Below are 20,219 nucleotides of genomic sequence, written 5' to 3' on the forward strand. Positions count from 1 at the left end.
GACCTTAGAAATCAAGGGGAAAAAAACCCATAAAACTGTCATCTACTCAGTAAATGCCTCTAACTGGCTACTTCAAAACTTAGGTAAGCTCCTATATTACCCAAAAGGAAGTTAGAAAAAAGAAAAGTCAATAGCCTTTGGGAAAGAAATTACAAGGCAGTCAGACACTATATATTTTAGTACCAATTTTGTTTTTACACATTAAAATGAAAGAATGTACAAAGAACCCCCTTGCACTTAGTTGCTATAATATTTACTTACAAATTATTATCTTTAATACTAACAGCACTTTGCAGTTATAAAACAACTTGTTCCAAAAAGCTCAAAATGTTTCCTCACATATTAATTCAACTCTACTTAAGAACACATCCTAGGGAGTGATGGCTACCCCATTTCGAGGGTATAAACAGGGTTATGAATAGGTTTCAAATTAGTCGGCTTGCTCAATTCAATCTTTTAAAGCAGGTGGAAAGGAAAGCACCTGTGAGGGACCTGTAGGGTAGGTAAAGGTCTAGCTTTTCTGTTAGAGGCGAAAAGAGGGAGAGGGCTGCCTTGGTAACTTGGTGGCTTAGTCACAAAAACCTAGTCATAAACGAACAAACAAACAAAAAGTATGCCCCAATTCCTCAGCTATTTTTGGCCAACCAAATTCTAGGTCCACAAAAATATCTGGAAAATTGTTTTGCTCATCCATATCACATGGCCTGTATATGATCAACTTAAAGAAAAGTCCTTAAAGAGCACAGGACTTTTAGCTGGAGACAAGAGCCAAAGGGGCTAAAGGAAGCAGTGGATATTGAGAGACAGAAAAGCAGCCATAGCTCCCCGGGGTGACCTACAAAACATGTCCCTCCCTCTTCTTCACAGATACATGCCCATTCAGGATGCATTTAGTTTGGGCAATTGAGCCCTGCATCTGCCTTTGGCTCATATCATGACCCCATGGTCCTGGGATTGAGCCCCGCATCAGGCTCCCTGCTCAGCAGGGGAACCTGCTTCTCCTTCTCCCTCTTATGCATGCTCTCTCACACATTCTTTCTTTCAAATAAATAAGTAAAATCTTATTTTTTAAAAAGAATGCATTTAGTTGATAAGGCAATAATTTTTTAGCTCTTGTTCAGTGCTGTATCCTTATAGCCTAGAAGAAGGTGAGGTAAATAGCTGACATTTAATTAATAATTTTTAAATGAATGAATGGATGTAGGCCAGCAGTCCTGCTAATTCTGTCAGCTGCACAGGTCCACAAGGAAAATGCCTATGCCTAAACATCAAAGCATGTGTTCCTTGTTTTCTTTTACCGGATAGAACTTCTGAAATATCTTATGCAAAACTAAATAGCATATGGGCTGTGTCTTGAAGTCAAAACAATCAGAAATGAGACCATCATTTTGTCCCTTAAATGTGATGCAAATGTCTGCAGATTTCCTTTACTTGCCTGGTTAGATATATGCTCAGTGAGAGTCTATAGAAAGTTATACTAAAAAAAGAAAAGAGAAAAAAATAATCAACTTATTCCTTTTAAAGCAGTGTAAATTACGTTTGGCAACTTTAGTGCCAAATAAAAATCAAATAAAAATACTACATGTTAGTAAAACCAATAACTATAATTATAGTATATTAAATTAAATTACTCAGGTATAGCAGAATATATTTATTGATTGAATTTTGTGATATTTACTTCATCTTTTTATCAGTAAAATATGAGTTCTTAAATTCGACTCCTACAAAGTGACAATTCATATGACATGGTAGAGTTTAAAACAAGCTTTATAGGCATTCTAATATGCTTTGCTCTGCTCTCCCCTTAAATTCATCCCTAAAAGTACACAGGATGCATTACTAATGCCCTTTCCATCTTTTAGGTACACTACATGCCACGTCATGCTGTAAAAGCCCATGTTTTCTCCCCTACCAGTGAGTATTCTTTCAAATAGCTTATAATAGAGTATGTAAACTGAACGGGTATGGATCTGATATATTTGTTTTGGCTTCAAACATTTAAAAACAGATAGTAATATTTAAAATTTGTGACATGTGGCAACACTGGGCTGACTATCCTATATAATGATAGCATGCAAGAGGAACACTTATGTGCTATTCTGACATCACGCTGTGCTTTCCTTATTTTCTGACATCTGGTCTGCTTCATTCATTCATGCCTGGCTTCTACAGGCCTTTACTTTTGGATTCTCTGGCTTTCAGAGTTCCTACATCATGAAATGTGCATAAAATCTGAAGAGAAACTCAAGAGTGAGTTTTTGTGTGAGGGAAAGAGCACCATATGGGGCTCTGGAAACACTAGGCTCCATTCCTAGTCATACTACTAGACAGCCATTTTATCTTGGGTAAGCGTCCAAGCCCATTAGAAGGGAGTCAGACGAGACAATCTGTAAATAACTTCCAGACTGGAAATTCTGTGATTTCATGTCCCTATCTCCTTGTTTGCTAGGCTGGCCACGCTTGAACACACAGGAAATAACCTATGGTAGTGTCACTTGTATGAGACAAGGTCTGCTATATTTGAGAAGGAGTTCTAAAACTGTTTATCCAAACATTTTTTTTAATATCTTAGCCTTGTCCTAAGCAATTGTATCTGTAAAATAATGTATTTTATTTACCAGTTACATATTTTTCCATTAACATGTTCATAAAAATATCTACCTAGATATTACCTAAAATTATCACATATTTCACCAGACGTATTTGGTTCACAATTTGGGAAAAACTCCCATGTGAAGTCCAAAGTTTATTAAAACAGTTACTTTAGAGATATTATCAGAGCCTTTGCCAAACTTTCAAACACCTTCCTATCTCTACCTTCCAGATTACTTTGAGATTGAAAACTGCCATATACAAACTCAAAAATGTTTCTCAGGTGAAATATTTTACTCAATCACTTTCTATAAACATCTTGAATATTATTCACATGATATGAAAATGATTTGGAAAAAAATACACTAAAACCAATGTTATCATTCATCTGTGGCTCCTGATGAAAATAGTCACAAAGATTTTAGCTTACATGTATACACAAACACATACACACATACCTGAGAAACTGTTTTTCTCCTAATAATCTAGGTAAGACGGTTTAAAAGTAAGTCATTTTTAAAGTTTCACATCTCTTAAATGTACTCACATGCCACGAAAGGTAGTTTCAACAAGAAATATAATACTACAAGAGAGGTTAACAACAGCAATCAACTGAATACCCTTGTGGATTCCTGCAGGGAGAAATGGGGCGGGGGTGGTGGTGGTGGTGGTGGTGGTGGGGAAACTCCAGGGAAGGATTGTGTCAGTCTAAATATGCTGCTATTCTTCTTTCTGAGCACACAGCCAGACAGCTGGCTGGGAGGAAGAGTCACACACCTTAAATTACCAGATTCACACTTAGCACGCACATCATAAAGATGCCAGAGACCATGTTTGAACACATAATTTGTTCTCTTCTGGGAGATGGTGGTTGTTTCCCTCTCTGGTGTCAAGCATGATGCCTGTGTGTGAGCAACTCTACCAATATGAAAGACGCTCAAATGCATGGAATTCTAAGCAGCTTGGAAGTAAAGTTCTTGCACATAGCTGTGTGTAATTAGTGACATGACTCATTTAGAGGGTCATGTCTAGTAGACAAGGGTATTTATCTGAATGTTTCAGAGACCTAAATATATTAATTTCAACATAATGCTTAGTGGAAGAAAAGCGAAGTGAAATGATTTCAAGAAGTCATTCAGTATTATGGAGTATTACACCCTACAAAAAGAACTTTAAATTTATTCCTTGGATAGTCAAAGGGATCTAATAAAATTGACTTCCTGAGACTTAGGCATCTACCCATGTCCCAAGATAATTTAAGATAACACAGGTAAATGGTATGTGGTATGTCTTGGGAGAGGAAGATCATAAACACAGATATTGTGAGAAGGATCAAGGCAATTCACTAGCAACTATAAAAACAGCTACACAATTTGCACATACGCTTATGTATCATCATCTACCTAAGCAGAATTATCTATGTACACTACTGCAAAAATCCTCATTAAAATAGGACAGTCTACCTCTGGTATCATAATACCACTTCATTTAAGCTAATTACATTTTTAAAGTTTGTTAGGGCATCATATTAAAGAGCCAAGAGTATTCCTTTTTCTGTATATCTCTTTATTGATGTAAATTTCTTAAAAATCTGCACAGTAACTTAACAATACCTATGCCAACTATTTTGAAATTAGTTCCAGTGTCCTTAAACTCAAGATCTTTCTCCTTCAAACCATTTTCCTGTGTAGGAAAGCCACATCTCTTTCAACTGCAATCTACTCCTTCCTCTATTTTCTTATTTACATTTTTTTCCAGGATACTCACATATCTACCCCTTGATATAGGGTTTCCTTCTGGTGAGACTTAAATCTGTCTCCTTTAGTCCCCTTCGCCAAATGCCTGGCACAGGCAGCTTCTCTAAATTGTCATATCCTTAGAATCTGTAGTCCTGCATTTTATATCTAACCATAGAAATACTTTATTCCTTTGCAGTTATTTCTGAATAGCTCCTCTCAGTATTAAATCATCCTGTTCCTTCCTTGAAACAACAGAGAAATTTCATGCTAATATGCAGAAGGACTCTCATTTCTACTTTGGAAAATAGGTGAAGACATGTGAAACCATGTACAGAATCCAGAGCCATGCCTAAATCTGATTTACAACTCTACCTTTTTAACTACACAATAAAACAGTCTGATAAACCACTGGAGCTATTAACTATGTGATATTGAATTGAACATCTCAAGTCATCAGAAGCACTGGTTTAAAACCAAAAGCAGTGCCCCTGGAGCTGCCTAGTAACTTTATAATCAAGGGTTTGAAAGCACAAATTATCAAACATACCTGTCACCATTATATTTTTTGCATAGAAATAGTCCATAAGTACAAATCATTTTGGTCATAGAAGGATACACGACTACAAAATAGAGGAATTGTTTCACATTACTGATTTTACTCACAACAGGGCCTGCTGCCTGAAAAGCAAGGATATCTACCCAATATTAGGAGATTTGGAAAATTAACTTTATACTTTGCATGGATCACATCAAATATAGTCTACAAGTTCAATAAGAAATAACATTAAAATTCAAACTCAAGAATAGTAAGCCACATATACAGGGATTTCCTAGTGGTAAAATTTGAGGGAAAATTTAATATTCCAACTTCCATTTAAAAGAGTCATAACACTACTCTGTTCTGGAATAGGAAGTGGAGCCAATCCAAGCTATTACTGTCATCAAAAGGGCATTTACCATCCATCTTCAAGTACATTAGTTGTTAAAAATATATATAAATATTGTTCACTATTAAGAATAATATTATTTGGTAATTATTTTGTGCTATCCAGCCAATGTATATTTATTTCATTTAATAGTGAAAGAAGCAAAAAACACTGCCATCCTTGTACTACAAATATCAATTCTGAAATAAATTCAGTTTCTTCTAGTACTCACAGTAAAGACATACAGAGGAAATTTACTCACAATTTGGTCTGAACACATCAAGAAGCCAAGCACCATCAGTAGCGAATTTAGTAAATTCACAGTTTGTAATTTTTAACAGTCTTCATAGCAATAAACAGTCTGAGATCACAGAAAAAGTGCCATAAAGAAAATTTTCCATGATTTTTTTAATCTGATTTAAATTACACAAAGTTGATCACTTGTTTATGGTGTCAGGTATATACAGTTGATCCTTGAGCAACATGGGTTTGAACTGCATGAGTACCCTTAGAAGTGTTTTTATTTTTGTTTTATAGAGTATCGTCCTATAAATGTATTTTCTTTTTTTTTTTTTTCCTTGTGATTTTCTTAAAAGCATTTTTTTCTCTAGCGGACTTTATTGTAAGAATACAATTTATAATCATATAACATAAAAAATGTGTTAATCAACTGTATGTTATTAGTAAGGCTTCTGGTTAACAGTAGGCTATTAGGAGTTAAGTTTCTGGGGAGTCAAAAGTTTATGTAATTTTCAAGTGTGCAGGGACATATAACTCACAAAATACATGTTAATCAGCTGTTTATGTTATCTGTAAGGCTTCTGATCAATATTAGACTATTAGTAAAGTTTTTGGGGTGTCAAAAGTTATACATAGATTTTTGACTGTGTAGGGAATCAGAGCCCCTTACACCTGGGTTGTTCAAGGGTCAAGTCTATTTCTTATTGAAATCACCAATGGTTTTTCTTTTCCATACAATTAAATAAGACATAAGGGAATAATAAGGGAAAAATAAAATCCTTGGTACTCTTTTTTCTTTTTTTAAAAATCAAGCTCTTTAGTATCCTACTACATTGAAGTGTACACTCATTTGTGAAATTTTTTGTTTTATTTTAAATTAATTATTGTTAGCTTAATACAGTTGGATAAACCCATTTAATCACCTACAGTTTAGAATTTAAGGTAAATTATTCTCTTACATTGAACATTAATATAAGCAATTATATACACATATACACACATCCATAACTTTCAGGTCCTTTCTGCACACCCATGTCTAGGATTAAGTAAATGTAATACACAACAGAGCAGGACATCATCATGTACTTTATATCTTGATGATGTCTCATAAGAGAAGGTGGCAAACAAACAGGTCAAAGAACATTCCCAACTTTGTTTCTGTTTGATTTTAGAACAACTCACAATAAAAAGGGGGGAGAGGACAGGAGACAGGGTAGAAAGGGAGAGAGTAGGGATAAAGAGAAAGCAGAAGAAAGGAAGAGAATTAGAAGAGAGAGACAGAGAGAGAGAGAGAGAGAGAAGAGAAGAAAATAAAGAATCCTAGTAACATTTTGCTTTACATGACAATTAAATCACATTTCACTCAGTCCCTCGGCAGTCTGAAGGGCTTTCCGGGAGTGAATGAGAAGTTAGAATGATGTGTCATGAAATCACAGACTTCCAAGACAGTATCTTGGAAATCATTCCTCATTTTACAGGGGGAATACTGAGGCAGAGAGAGGTAAAGTGGCTTGTTAGAGCTTGCACAGCAATTTGAAAGAGCTTCACTCAAGCTTCCAGTGTTATTATTGATCATTCATTTAGTGGATACTTTGACAATGCATAGTAGTCAAGACTTGCTAATATTTAAAATCTGCCAAAATGTTCAGGGTTATTAAATTCTTTTTTTTTTTTTTTGTTCTACCATATTCACTTTGAAGTTATTGTAGAGGCAGTTTACAGTTTCATTCTGTACCTCACGTTTGCTAATCCAACCTATCACAGAGGGCTAGAGTGCAGTTTGTGAGCAAGGACGACCTGCTTAAAACTGTTGCTGAGGATGTTGTGAAGTCCTCTTTGTGCTTATCCCAGCACCTCTGGGGACAGATAAAACATTTGCAAAGGGCCCAAAGCACACACTGCCAGGGGCTTTACTCTCTTCTGATGAGTCAGAATTTCCTCCACTTTGTTCAATCTCAGCATCTTCTTGATGCTGAGGGGTATACTGTATTCAGAGTAGTACAGAAACTATCTAGATTTGTATGCATACAAACACATACAGAGACACACTATCTTTACATATAAAATATAAGCCTTTTCCTTTATTATCTTTTATAACATTTTACATTTATTTTGAAGACCAATTAAAACACTAGGGCTTTAAAAGCACCCCCTTACAAAGCATATTTAACACACATCTGACTTCCCCATCTGTCAAGTGGCTAGACCCTAAACTAACTCCTGGAGCATCCAATCCCCTTTTTTACAGATTAAGTACAACTGGGGAGAGATCATTCCAATTCTTAGAAAATAGGCAAAACACTTCTAAAGTAACAGAAGCACATTATAAATCTTGCAAAACCTCTTATAACTGTGGTGACCAGCCACAAAAATGATTAACATCATATGAGATGAAATTTCTAAATGTTTAATGGAAAATAAAAATCAAACTTAACTACTTCAGAACAATACTTCTTTACAAATGGTAAAAATTCCTACTACATAAAAAAAATAGGACTACCTTCTCTTCTTACAATTTTAAACAAGGTAACATCTTTGCAAGATCATATACTTGCACTAGTTAGAAAAACACCAACTTTTTTTTTTTTTTTTTTTTAAATAGCTGAGGCTTCCTCAATCAGTAATGATCACTTAAAAAAGTCAGCTACGTTTTGAAGGCATGAGGCTATTCTTTTGTTTAGGGGAAATGTAACCATCAAAACCACTTGCCTGCATTTCAGATTTCAGTTATACACATCCTTAAACACACTTGTATTTTTCTAAAAACAGAGTTCTCTGCACAGACAGCCCTGGGACTGCTCACTACCCAGAGGTTAACACAACCATTCCCCTTTTGCTCCATCTGGCCAGATGTTAAATGTTTTTTATTAGCTTGTTACCTTTTCCCTCCAAACCTCAAGGCCTGAAAATGCCTATGCTCAGGTAGACAACCATCTATTTTAAGTCTTCTCTCTCTTGTATCGTTCCTATCAACCAAATCTAATGAGAACATACTCTGTCCCCACCAGTGAGACACTTTCATACTTCACAGCTTGTGGTTTTTCTCTGCTTTGAGACTTACTGCCTATTCAGGAAAATTGTATTTCCACTCTGGAAATTACAGGATCCTCTGACTCTATGGTCTCAAGCTCACTGAGGGCACTTTGATTCATTCCCCTTTTCAGGAATGAACGATTTCAAGTTCATTTTGGTCCACATCAGCTCTGGCCATTGGTTCAGGCAGTTCAAGCCTCTTCTATTCAAATTCTATTCTTACAACAGCTCAATTGTTCTATGTTCAATCCAGGAAGAAAAGTGTAATTTATATTTAGGTTAGGGAAACCCAGACAAAAAATCCACATAGCCCTTTCCATAGTGATAACAATCTTTAATTTCACTAAGCCATTGATCATTTGAGAGACATTATGCAAACATTATCAACAATATTAATTTCTAATATCATTTTCATGATCAATTCTTCTTGCAAGGATAACAAATATTAATTTGACAGATTGCACTTGGAGACACATGAAAGATAAATGAACTCAGATTTTAATTTTTTTTGCTTTTTAATTAACATCACTTCATAAAAAGTGGCACATTCAAAAGCAAAACTGAGCTAAAAAATAGCCTCTTATTTTGAAACACTGACCCTCAGCATGAAGGAGGAGATATACAGTTTATATTTGCAAATATTCCTAATATATCATTTCCACCCCTCACCCCGGCAAAGTTTCTAAACAGCATGCAACTGAAAAACAAGAGAAACTTTCCTGTTTCTACCTTTCTTAGTGGCAGCAGAGAGAAGCAAAATAAACTATCTTAAACAAATTCTGGAAATAATGACACATGCTTCTTTTATACATAAGTGCATGTAAAATGATGTCTTCACATATATATTACTTTCACTTACATTTTTCTTGCAATGGTCAGAGATAAAGAAGAAGATGAACATATGCTCTAACCATCCTGAGCACCACGGAAAATGCACCCATGCTTCCAAATTAAAAATAAAACCAATAATTCTTAACTTCTATAAAAGCATTCTGAAAGATCTCTTATTTTCCTGTATGAATAAATTATAAAAGAGATCTGACAGAAACAGCAAGCTCTAAACAGATTACACTCTGTCTCACCAGCTTGATTCAACAAAGAGCGACGGAACAGCAAATCAAATGCAGCTTGCAAAGTCACATTCACATGGAGCTGTAGGGAGAAAGAAGGGGGAAAAAACCCTGATACTTACAGACTGTAAAGTAAAATGTCCCAGTTTCGCTTTACATGTTACAGCAAATCAAACAGAGATTTCAGCTCTCAGCAAGTCCCTGCTTCCACTACACTGATCATCCACGCAGAACAGGCCCTTATGGATTGCTTAGGCAGCTGGGAGATAATGGGACCATATTCTCAGCTGGGACTAGATATGCTGAACTGCTCTCCGCTGCGTGCTGCATGGCTCTCAGCCAGCATTAATCAAGGAGGACCCAGCTTCGTGGCTGTGTTCCCCAAAGGATCGACATAATTAGCGCATGAATCAAAGACGCACACTAGGAGAATCACACACATCTCTAACTGGCTCTGCTCACATCGAACCTGATTAGGAAATCAAGTTGGTTCCCTGATCAAATGTGTTCAACCTTTCAAAAATAGAGAGACTCACACAGCTGTTTATAGATTTCAAGGGAGGGGTAGAGATTAAGGTTTCCTTCCCAATGGGCAATTTATGTAATTCCTCAACTATAGAACATAATTACACTGGTTGTTTGGTGCATATGGTGGATTTGTCCTGTGATTTGGTTTGTCTGTTAGGGTTTTTTTTTGCTGCTCCCAGGAAGGCTACAGGCTGCAGTCTCATTTCCCCTATGGATTTTTTGAGACGTGCATTTGTATATTCTTTGCAGGTCTAGACCCCGGGGACACTAGTTGGACTAAAAGTGGTATCTATGGGGGCATTTTATATCCCCAAAGATATGCGTCCTCTTAAGTACTGGCAGTCCAGCTCATTCAAAACAGAGTGTTTAGCATTGTACTTGCTAAAGTATTCTAAAAGGAACTACAAGTATTCTAAAAGGAACTCTGATGTTGATTGTGCTTACATAAATGAATGCTCTTCATTACTTGTCCTCATGGTGATGCAGTTAAGAGTTGCAAAGTGGTACTAGCATGCGGACAGGCTTGGTTTGCAAAGTAGAGATTTTAGTATTTGAACGTGAACATTTTTAAACAGATCATTTTACCAAAACAGTGCCACTACACTTTTGCCCCTATATGCTACCTGCTACCCCTGAAGACCTTTTATAAATGTAAATTTGACCTTAGTTAAGCAAATCTGAGTTAGAGATGTAAAGCACTCTACATGAGAGAAAGAGGCTGTGATCAAGGCACCCATGGAGTGATTTCAAATTCTATACCCACAAAGCACGTAGTAGTTAGTTAATGACCCTATATGATAAAAGGGCTAGGAGATCTAGGCAGAAACCTAAGTTGTAATTCTCAGTTTGCTATACAATCAGGTGATCTACAAGACACTTTGCCTTTCTGAGACTTCGTTTTCTTATCAAACAGGGTTTAGTTCAGACCTCTGAGGGTTCTCACAGATATAACATTCTAATTGTTCTAAGAATTAGAAAGTAGACCTCCTTTAGCTTACACTTAAAAAAAAAAAAAAGATCTGATCTATTTATTCATGAGAGACACAGAGAAAGAGGCAGGGACATAGGCAGAGGGAGAAGCGGGCTCCCCACAGGGAGCCCGATGTAGGACTCAAAGCTGGAAACCTGGGATCATACCCTAAGCCAAAGGCAGATGTTCACCCAGGCAACCCTAGCTTACACTTCTAACAGCAACCAGAAAAATGGGAATAAAATGAAGATATACTTCAACAAAACAAAACAAAACTGTCCCAAATGTAGGAGTCTCTGATACCTTTGTGGGTACCAGGATAAATTGGCTAATAAGTAGCTATTTTAGAGAACTGAAGCCATTATGAAGTGTGAGTAAATTATAAATATGTAAGAGAAAAAAAGACAGGCTGAGCAGAAAATAATTTTATCTAATTCCTCAGTAATTATATCTACTGACTGTAAAACTGGATGAAAAGCCAAAAGTCCAGGTAGATGCTGGTCTTCATGAGTCAATTGCCAGAATACTACAGTTCGTGGGGAGAGAGTCTTTTTATATTTAATGAAATTATTCTTTCTTATGCTCCTACTATTCAAAAGTAAAGAAAAGTTAGGGCTTCTCCTCACATTATCAGTTACCTTTCTTATGTGGAAAAATGTGTATCAACAAGGTCAAAATCACACAAATTGTCTTAGGGTTTTGGTACTGGCCTTAGGGAATAAAGGGAAAATTGACATTTTTATGATCTTTTACTCAATACCCAGAAAAGTAACTCACTCCAAGGACAGAGGCTCTTGTGTAAAATGCATCCTGCCAGACCTTTTCACGTCCATTACAAACTCAGTTATTCCAAACCAGATACAAGGCCTCAAGCAAATTTACTATCAAAAGTTAATAGCAATAAAACAAAGTGGAGGATGATGAAACAGTATTATTGCACTTTTAAAAAATTTTACTTAACTTTGAGTAATTTTTTGTTGGTTCAACATGCTTTTAGAAGTATTTTCAATCAAGTTTCTCTCAGATAACCTATTTCCTTATTTAAGTATTGTTACAATTTGTCATAAATTGTAAAATGACTGGCATAAATTTCATGTTTGTTATTTTTATCTGGCTCATTATTATTGAGACTTTAGCACATCTACTTCACGCGGCTCATGTGAGGTGCTGACAAAAATAGGTTAATTAAATAGCAATTGTGCATCTCAGTCATATTAGCAAACATATTGCTGCAGTAAATGAAAAAAGGAGCAAATTAAAACACTAAAGTGTTTATTCAGTGGTACAGTCGAAATAAATAGTTTAATTGGTTTTAAGTTCTATTCAATTCCTGTTTGGCTGGTAATTACTTTGATTCATCTTTGATTATGATATGTGATAGATTCACTTTGACATCATGTGATTTTCACTTGTTTCTAATGGTAGGTGATAATTACTAACTAAAAATTTCTAACTTCCATCAATTCTTCATACATTTCTCCCCTGAGACATAGCATTTAAAATATGAAGTGGTTTATAATAAAAGCCTAAATCTGGGAAACGTCTGATATTTCTTTCCTTTAAGGTCAAAGTCAACATTAATGTCAAAATAAATATAGCAAAGAGGAAGAGAAAAAGAAAAATGATTAGCAACTACAAACAAAAGAAATTATCTTCACAAAGACAGTATAGCCTGATATATTACCTCAGAATGTATTTCAGAAGCCAAAATATATACAGAGATTGTTTTAGACTTTGCATAGAAATTGCAAGAAACTGCATCTCTTTGGGACTCTGAAGAGTCTGCAATTTTAACAACACTCTTGTCAAGGCTAATAAGAACCTGGGGAATGGGGCTCCTGAGGTCTCTTTCTGGCCATAACACAAGATTCAGCAAGTTAAATACAGCTCTGAGCCTCAGCAAATCTAGGGGCAAAATGAAAGTTATGGCAATAATTTCCCAACAGGTTGAAACTTAATCAATATTTTTTAATGTTTTGGAATCTTCAGCAGTAAGTCATCTGATATGCATACAGCTGCTCATTGTTTCTTCTAGAAAGTGTTCCTATTTCCTATTCCTTGCCTCACTCACTAAAAGTCAGAGTCAAAAGCTAAGACAACTGTGACATTTCTCCAGCTGAGAACAAAATTTCAAAGGAATGAATGGTTCAGAAATCACTGCCCAGGGCACCCACTGGAATGACAATCTAAGCAGCTTGACTGGACTTTCTTTTCCAATCAAAAGCAATGGAGCCAGTAATAAAATAATCGAGAAGCAAGACAAAAGTATGGATCCACATGAGAAGTCTGTGGCCTTATCTCTTTTCCAAGAAGTAATCAGATTCCTGTAACAATGACTCACAGAGACCAGGGTCACAAAACAGTCTATGGGAAAAAATAGCCATTTTAAAATATTATGTCACAATGACATAAAATTGTCCTATGAGCTAGGTAAAAATAAAAAAAAAAGCAAAATGCCTCAATATTTATCTGCTGCCAGTTGGAGCATGTGGAGTAACCATTAGCAAAAAAACGCCTATTAATTTAAGGTATGCATGTACATACATGTGTGTGAATGTAGAGAGAGGGAGACAGCAAGAAGAGGAGGGACACATTATAGAAAAATTGTTCTGTAAGTGGTATATCTCATTTACTTTCTGGAGTATTTATCCTTATTATAATGGCTAGAGAACACATACAAATTTTCTTATCATCTAAAGAGAAAAAATCCTTTTACTCAGAAGATTCTGATTTTCCTTGTAACAAAGATAGAAAGCTTTGAAAGACTAGTTTTTAACTGTCACAACTGAGGGTGTAGGTGGGTGCTACTGGCATCTAGTGGGTAAAGGCCAGGGATGCTGCCAACCATCCTATGATATATAGCCGACTCTGAAAAAAAAAAATTATCTGGCCCAGTAAGTGAATAATGGCACATTTGAGAAACCCTGACCCAAGGGAAGCATGTGGGATCCTCATAGTTAGAATTTCGAAGAATTCAGGGCTGAGATTAAAAAATGACCAGGTTTAAATGAGATTATTCTAAGGATAGCTGCAGTAGCAATGCTAAACACCGTTTTGCCTTGGAAGTAACTTCAGACTTTTAATATGCTTTCACAAAAGTTACCATATTCAGTACAGTAAGTTTTTTTTTTAAAGATTTTATTTATTTATTCATGTGAGACACAGAGAGAGAGAAGCAGAGACACAGGCAGAGGGAGAAGCAGGCTCCATGCAGGGAGCCCGACGTGGGACTCGATCCCTTGCCTCCAGGATCACGCCCTTGGCTGAAGGTGGTGCTAAACCGCTGAGCCACCGGGGTACACCATACAATAAGTTAGTTGAAAAACCAAGACAGTACTAAAATTCCAAGTCTGTCAGTGCAAATAAGCAGGGCCTTAGAACAAATAATCAGTGGCATGATCAGTAGGTACAAAAACCAAATCCTAACAAGTACCCAATATGGCCTTTACCTCCCTGTTCTGCTTCTCACAAAACCAAATAGAACAGATAAAAATGAATCTCAGCCCAGTATATGTTACCCTCTCCCAGCAGACCCTGACATGGGAGCCATAGAAGGCAACTCTTTAGCTAGTTGAGCTCCATATAACTCCATATATATGGTGGGGATTTTTGTTTTGTTTTGTTTTGTTTTTTACTATCTCTCTGTTCCTAAACAGATGGATATCATTCTGTTTCCATGTCAGGAATCTGATCTTACTCTTGAAACAGGTAGAGTTTAAATAGAGAGTTGGGATTAAATGTAAATATGCTTAAATTTATGGACTTTAGTTAGGAATTCAGATTTTAAAACTTTTGTTTACTTACTCAACAACAATTTATGGAGTACCTACTAGATTCATTGTCCATTTTAAATTATTAGGAAGAAAAATAAAATCTCTCAGCATCTGCTTTTCTTACAAACTTTATGCATTTATATAGTATCCCCTACATCATCTTGCCTGGCTCAGAAAAAGTTTACTACATTTCTCATCACCCACTAAGGTCATTATTATTTATAATCAGCTTTATCACTAATGTAGTGCCCTATAGACTCTTCAGCTCTGGTGCTGAGCTCTTTTGTTGGCTCTAGGGAGTGTAGGCGCTGCTGGGTAGATTGCAGGGGCTTTTCATTTTACTTGTTGGCATCCCTTCCATCAACTGCAAAAAGCATTGTGCAGGCTTTTACATGAGGGGACTCAGTTCACTTTTGTTTCTTTTTTTTTTTTTTTTTTAAGATTTTATTTATTTATTCATGAGACACACAGAGACAGAGACAGGCAGATACACAGGCAGAGGGAGAAGCAGGCTCCACTCAGGGAGTCTGACATGGGACTCGATCCCAGGTCTTCAGGATCACCCCCTGAGCCAAAGTCAGACGTTTAACTGCTGAGCCACCCAGGCATCCTCCTACTTTAATTTTTACCACAACCCTATGAAGTAGATGTCTTTACTACTCTCGTTTCATAAAGGCACTGAGACCAAAGATGCTGAATGAGTTGTCCAAGGACTCATAGCTAATATATGGCAGGTTTGGGTTTTCTAAAACTTTATCACGCATAATATTTATTTTTCTTTATTCACAATTTTTTTTCAATCATGTTTACAACCGAAAATGGTCCTCAGTATGTTTTCCCTGAGTAAACCAGTGGTTCTAAGTTTGTAACTTTAAACAAGCTGGTATAAAGTAAAGCAAGTGTATTAAACCTTAAAATTGTTGGAAAGAGTTGACCTAGAATAATATATAAATGTAATAACTTTGGACAAGACTATATAGAACACTCAGTTTAAACTTGATTATCTGGATTCCCTTTTGGCCAAATTTTTTTTTTGAAAAATTCCAAACTTACATTAAAGTTGAATTAATGGTGTAATGAGTACCCATATGATAATGACTCACAACTAATGTAAACATTTTGATATTTGCTTTCTCTTTTTATTCCCTCTCCTCTCCTTTTCCCTCTTTCCTTGTTACTGTTATACTTTTTCTTTTCTCTGAATCATTTAAGAATAAGTAACAGACATCTTGGCATTTTATCTTTAAATAATTCTCCAAAGAATTCACCAAATAATGGTTTTTCAGTTTTACTGTTGTATAATGGACAAATAAAATCATAAGATATTTAAAGTGTACAACACGATGATTCACCAAATAATGTTTTTCCAAAGAACCAGATTTTCCCTTACATAACCACAAAGAAATTAACTGATCCAAGAAATCTAACCCTGATAGAAAACTATCATTTACTATATTCTCTATATGTAGATGACATTGTGTTTTTGGTGTACTGCATCAGGCATAGGTATTGTCAGTTTGTCCTGTTATTGGGAGTATTAAATTTAATCACCAGACTCCTCTCTTATACTTTATATAAAGTAAACTATAAATTATTTTACTTTTGTAACTAGTAAGTAACAATTGAAGAATACTTCAAGAATGTATAAGTATCATGTTCTCCAACAGCCTTCCACTTGGTCATTTTAGCCCATACTGATGAACCCTGACTTATCAATTTTTGCAATGATGGTTACAAAACATCTGGATTCACAAACCTTAATAATCAGTCAATTTCTTTTTTTAAAGGATCCAATCCCACTCACTCAACCCTCTCACATAACATTAGAGTGGTGGTAATGGGTGCCATTAAAAAAACAAAAAACAAAACAGAACAAAACAAAAAACAAGTTTCTGAAGTTTTCTCAGAAATTGAAGCCAGTAACAACTCACCAAGCTAGTCATGAAAATTTCTTCTATTTCCAGAAAACATGAAGATAGGCAGAAAAATATGGAATTAAGTGCTTCTTTTTAAGGGAAAGAAGGTATATGTCAGGATAAACCTGGATATCATTCTTTGTAGCAATGTCTTAAGTTGAAAAATAAGACATCCTTTTCCATATATACTAAGGCTACACTTATCAGAGTAGAATCACTTTCAACTTCTTCAGAATGCACTCTATATTAAGGAGGCAAAGATTTCCTTTCAGACATTTTAAATTGTGCCATTTATTGATCTCTAAATCATTCTATTTTGTTGTAGCATTTTTCACCTGGAAATGAATAAAAAATGAAAAGCCCTGGTTCAAATCCATTCTCCACACTGATATCAGAGTATCTTTTCCAAAATAGAAATCTAAACACATTTATTCTCCTGTTTAAAGTCTTTCAATGGATCCCTATCAATTACCTGGTAAAACCCAAATGGTACCAATTCATACAAAGTTCCCTTTCTAATACCCTCCTTTGCCCAATGATTTGTGCTTTATATTACATACATTTATCAGGATTTTCCCCTCTTCCTTGAAAATCCCATGCTATTTTTTTCTCTCCACGCAAATATATTCTCTCCTTTGCCTACAATGCTTCCCTACACCTACAAACTTCACCAGGAAATATTTTCAATGTTTTAGAGAACTTAAATATAAAATATAAAACGAGAAATCTTTTAGAAAAAGCATAGGAGTAAATCTTCAGAATTTAGGCTTGGGCAAAGAGTTCTGATTTGATACCAAAAGCATGGTCAATAAAAGGAGAAACTGATAAGTTAAAAATATTTATCAAGTGTTTTTAATATAAACATCAAATTGAAAACATTTGCTCTGAGAAATGCTTTGGTAAGAAGATGAAAACACAAACTGTATCCTGAGATAAAATATTTTCAAACCACATATTCATTAAAGGATTAGAATCTACAATTTATGAAGAACTGTAAGACTGAACAATTGAAAAAATACAGTTAGAAAATGAGCAAGAAACCTCCCCATGAACAGGCATTTCACTGGAGGATAAACAGATAAGAATATGAATGGATGTTCATTAGCTATTAGGAAAATGCAAACTGAAATCATAATGAGATATAATACACACCTGTCAGAATAGCTAAAATTAGAAAAAAGGAAACATTAAATGCTGGGAAGAATGTAGAGAAACTAAATGACTCACACATTGCTGACAGGGATATAAAATGATACAGCCACTCTGGAAAACATTTTGATAATTTCTAAAACAACAAAAATAAAATTATCATAACCCCCCAAAATCGCTCTCGTATTATTAACTAATATGTTGCCACAAATGCAATTAGTATTTTCTAAGCATCTATCAAATTCCATGTAGTAAACATTCATACATATTTGCAATAAGTAAAATAAAAAATAAAAGATAAAATGGAAGTAAAATAGTAATACTTAATGAATTGGCTTCATAATCATATTTCATTATATAAACAACCTTTTATCAATATTGACTTAATATATTCCAATGGAGCATTTTAAATTATTTCATCTTTTTCTAATTTAAAGAATAACTGATTATTGGTAACATGGAAAGGCAGAGAGGAGAGAGAATAAGTGGGAAAGTAAGTAAATGAGATTCATTCATTCAACATATATTTATTATTTATTATTGAGTGCTGGTGAGCCAGACAACAATTATAGAGTTTATATCCTGGGGAGAAAGAAAGACAACAGATAAGTAATCAACAAGTAAATTCAGTGAATATAGATTTATAGAGCATTGTTCCTAAGCTCTATAAGAAAGAAAGAGAGCCATAAGATAGAGAATAACAGAGTTTGGCTCTTCAGGATTCAATACAGTTGGCAAGATCAGAAAAAATGGTATTAAAGAAGTTACCACTAAAAAATTATTAATAGAAAATATGTTAAATTTTTACATGCAATAGTGTTGGGATATAATATTCATATTACATTATATTGGGATATAATATATAATTTTATTAGGATAAACCCACTCTAACTCCCAAATCCCTTCAATATGGGCTAGGTCTCTATACATATACACTCATGAACAAAGGGCACTAAATTGTTCACTATATGTGTCAATATGAGAACCACTGACAGTGTATATGAAAATGTACCAAACTGGATTTTCTAGACATAATGAGTTAAGTCATTTAAAGGTGCAAATGCCATGGGAATGCAACCATGAGCGCAGATTTTAGGGACTCTGGAACCAGTTCAGAGGGATCTTAGATTTCAAATTAAGGATTTTATATGTGACTCATAAGGGAAGGTAACTTTCCATTAAAGTTTTTGGATCACTGCTCATAAAAATAATGATAACAGCAAACTGTATTAAAGAAACACAATGAAATACATATGTAAAAAATGGAAGCATTTATTACCCATGCTACATGTTCCCCTTTAGAGGGATAATGGTAGAATAGTACTCTTGGACTTTTACCCAGGAGTTTGAAGAGGAAATGGGACAGAGGCATCTCATTTCCTTCTATTCTTTCTTCAGAAACTTATACCTTCCTGAAGGGGGCCTTCTGTTCTGCTTTCTGACCATGCAGTACAGAGCCTGTCCTTTGTAAACAACCATAGTTGTACATGTGTACAAGTAACTGGGCATATAAATCTATTTAATTTAGGAGTGAATTATTGCCACTCTTTCAACAAATCTATGCTGCATTTTCCCTTTATCAGTAATAAGTGTCGTATTTTTATCTCTATTTGTGTGATTGCTAAGTATGTCTCCTAATTGATTCTAAATTTTGCAGGGAAATAGGGCATTGTTCTTAAGCCTTCTAAAATCCCCAGATAGGTTTTTCCTGGAATATCTAAGAATTTACAATATCCCAGTAAAAATGAAATGAGCTGATTAAAAAGCAAGCAAGTTTAATTAAATAAAAATTTTCCATAAGCATATACAGTGTAATCAAGATTAAATGGCTTTCTTACTGGTAGAATTTTGCAGTGCCAATATATTTTTGGATGACATGAAAAAGATGAATTTATATCCAAAGGAAACATTCAATTAACTTTTCTTCCTTTTATAACACTTCACAGAAAGTATAGTAAACAATGGCTCTCCTAAATGGAAAATTGCTAATATCTTTTAAAATCTAACCTTTTTGGACAAGCCCATGTACAAATCTATCTCCCACTGTCATCTAGATGGTTAGGGACAGAAGACAAGTAAAAAGATCTGCATTTCAGCCATGTAGTGTGGATCACCATCTGCTTCCTCTCTGTGCCATGTTGTAATGGTGAACTATGGATCCAATTTGAAGCCCTTCCTATCAAATTACTTTTTAGAGGCTGAGGTTTGCTACTTTTTAGACCAAGGTTATGTAAAAAAATGTACTGTACACAACACTAAAATAAGGAAATGTTTTCAGGGATT

At 35.1% G+C, this 20,219-nt stretch overlaps 1 protein-coding gene across 13 annotated transcripts in view; it reads right to left on the reverse strand.

The window, feature by feature from the left end:
• Positions 1–20,219, reverse strand: part of CNTN4 (contactin 4) — a 916,127-nt gene that overhangs the window by 508,216 nt on the left and 387,692 nt on the right. Inside the window, exon 1 of one of the 13 annotated variants that reach the window (XM_038565820.1) lies at positions 9,723–10,031. The exons of the other annotated variants lie outside the window; for them this stretch is intronic. The gene's annotated coding sequence lies outside the window, so the exon portion shown is untranslated. Of the gene's footprint in view, positions 1–9,722; positions 10,032–20,219 lie in introns of those variants that run through there. 13 annotated transcript variants of the gene reach the window in all.

This window comes from Canis lupus, chromosome 20 (assembly GCF_011100685.1).
Source record: "Canis lupus familiaris isolate Mischka breed German Shepherd chromosome 20, alternate assembly UU_Cfam_GSD_1.0, whole genome shotgun sequence".
Classification (NCBI taxonomy): Eukaryota; Metazoa; Chordata; class Mammalia; order Carnivora; family Canidae; genus Canis; species Canis lupus.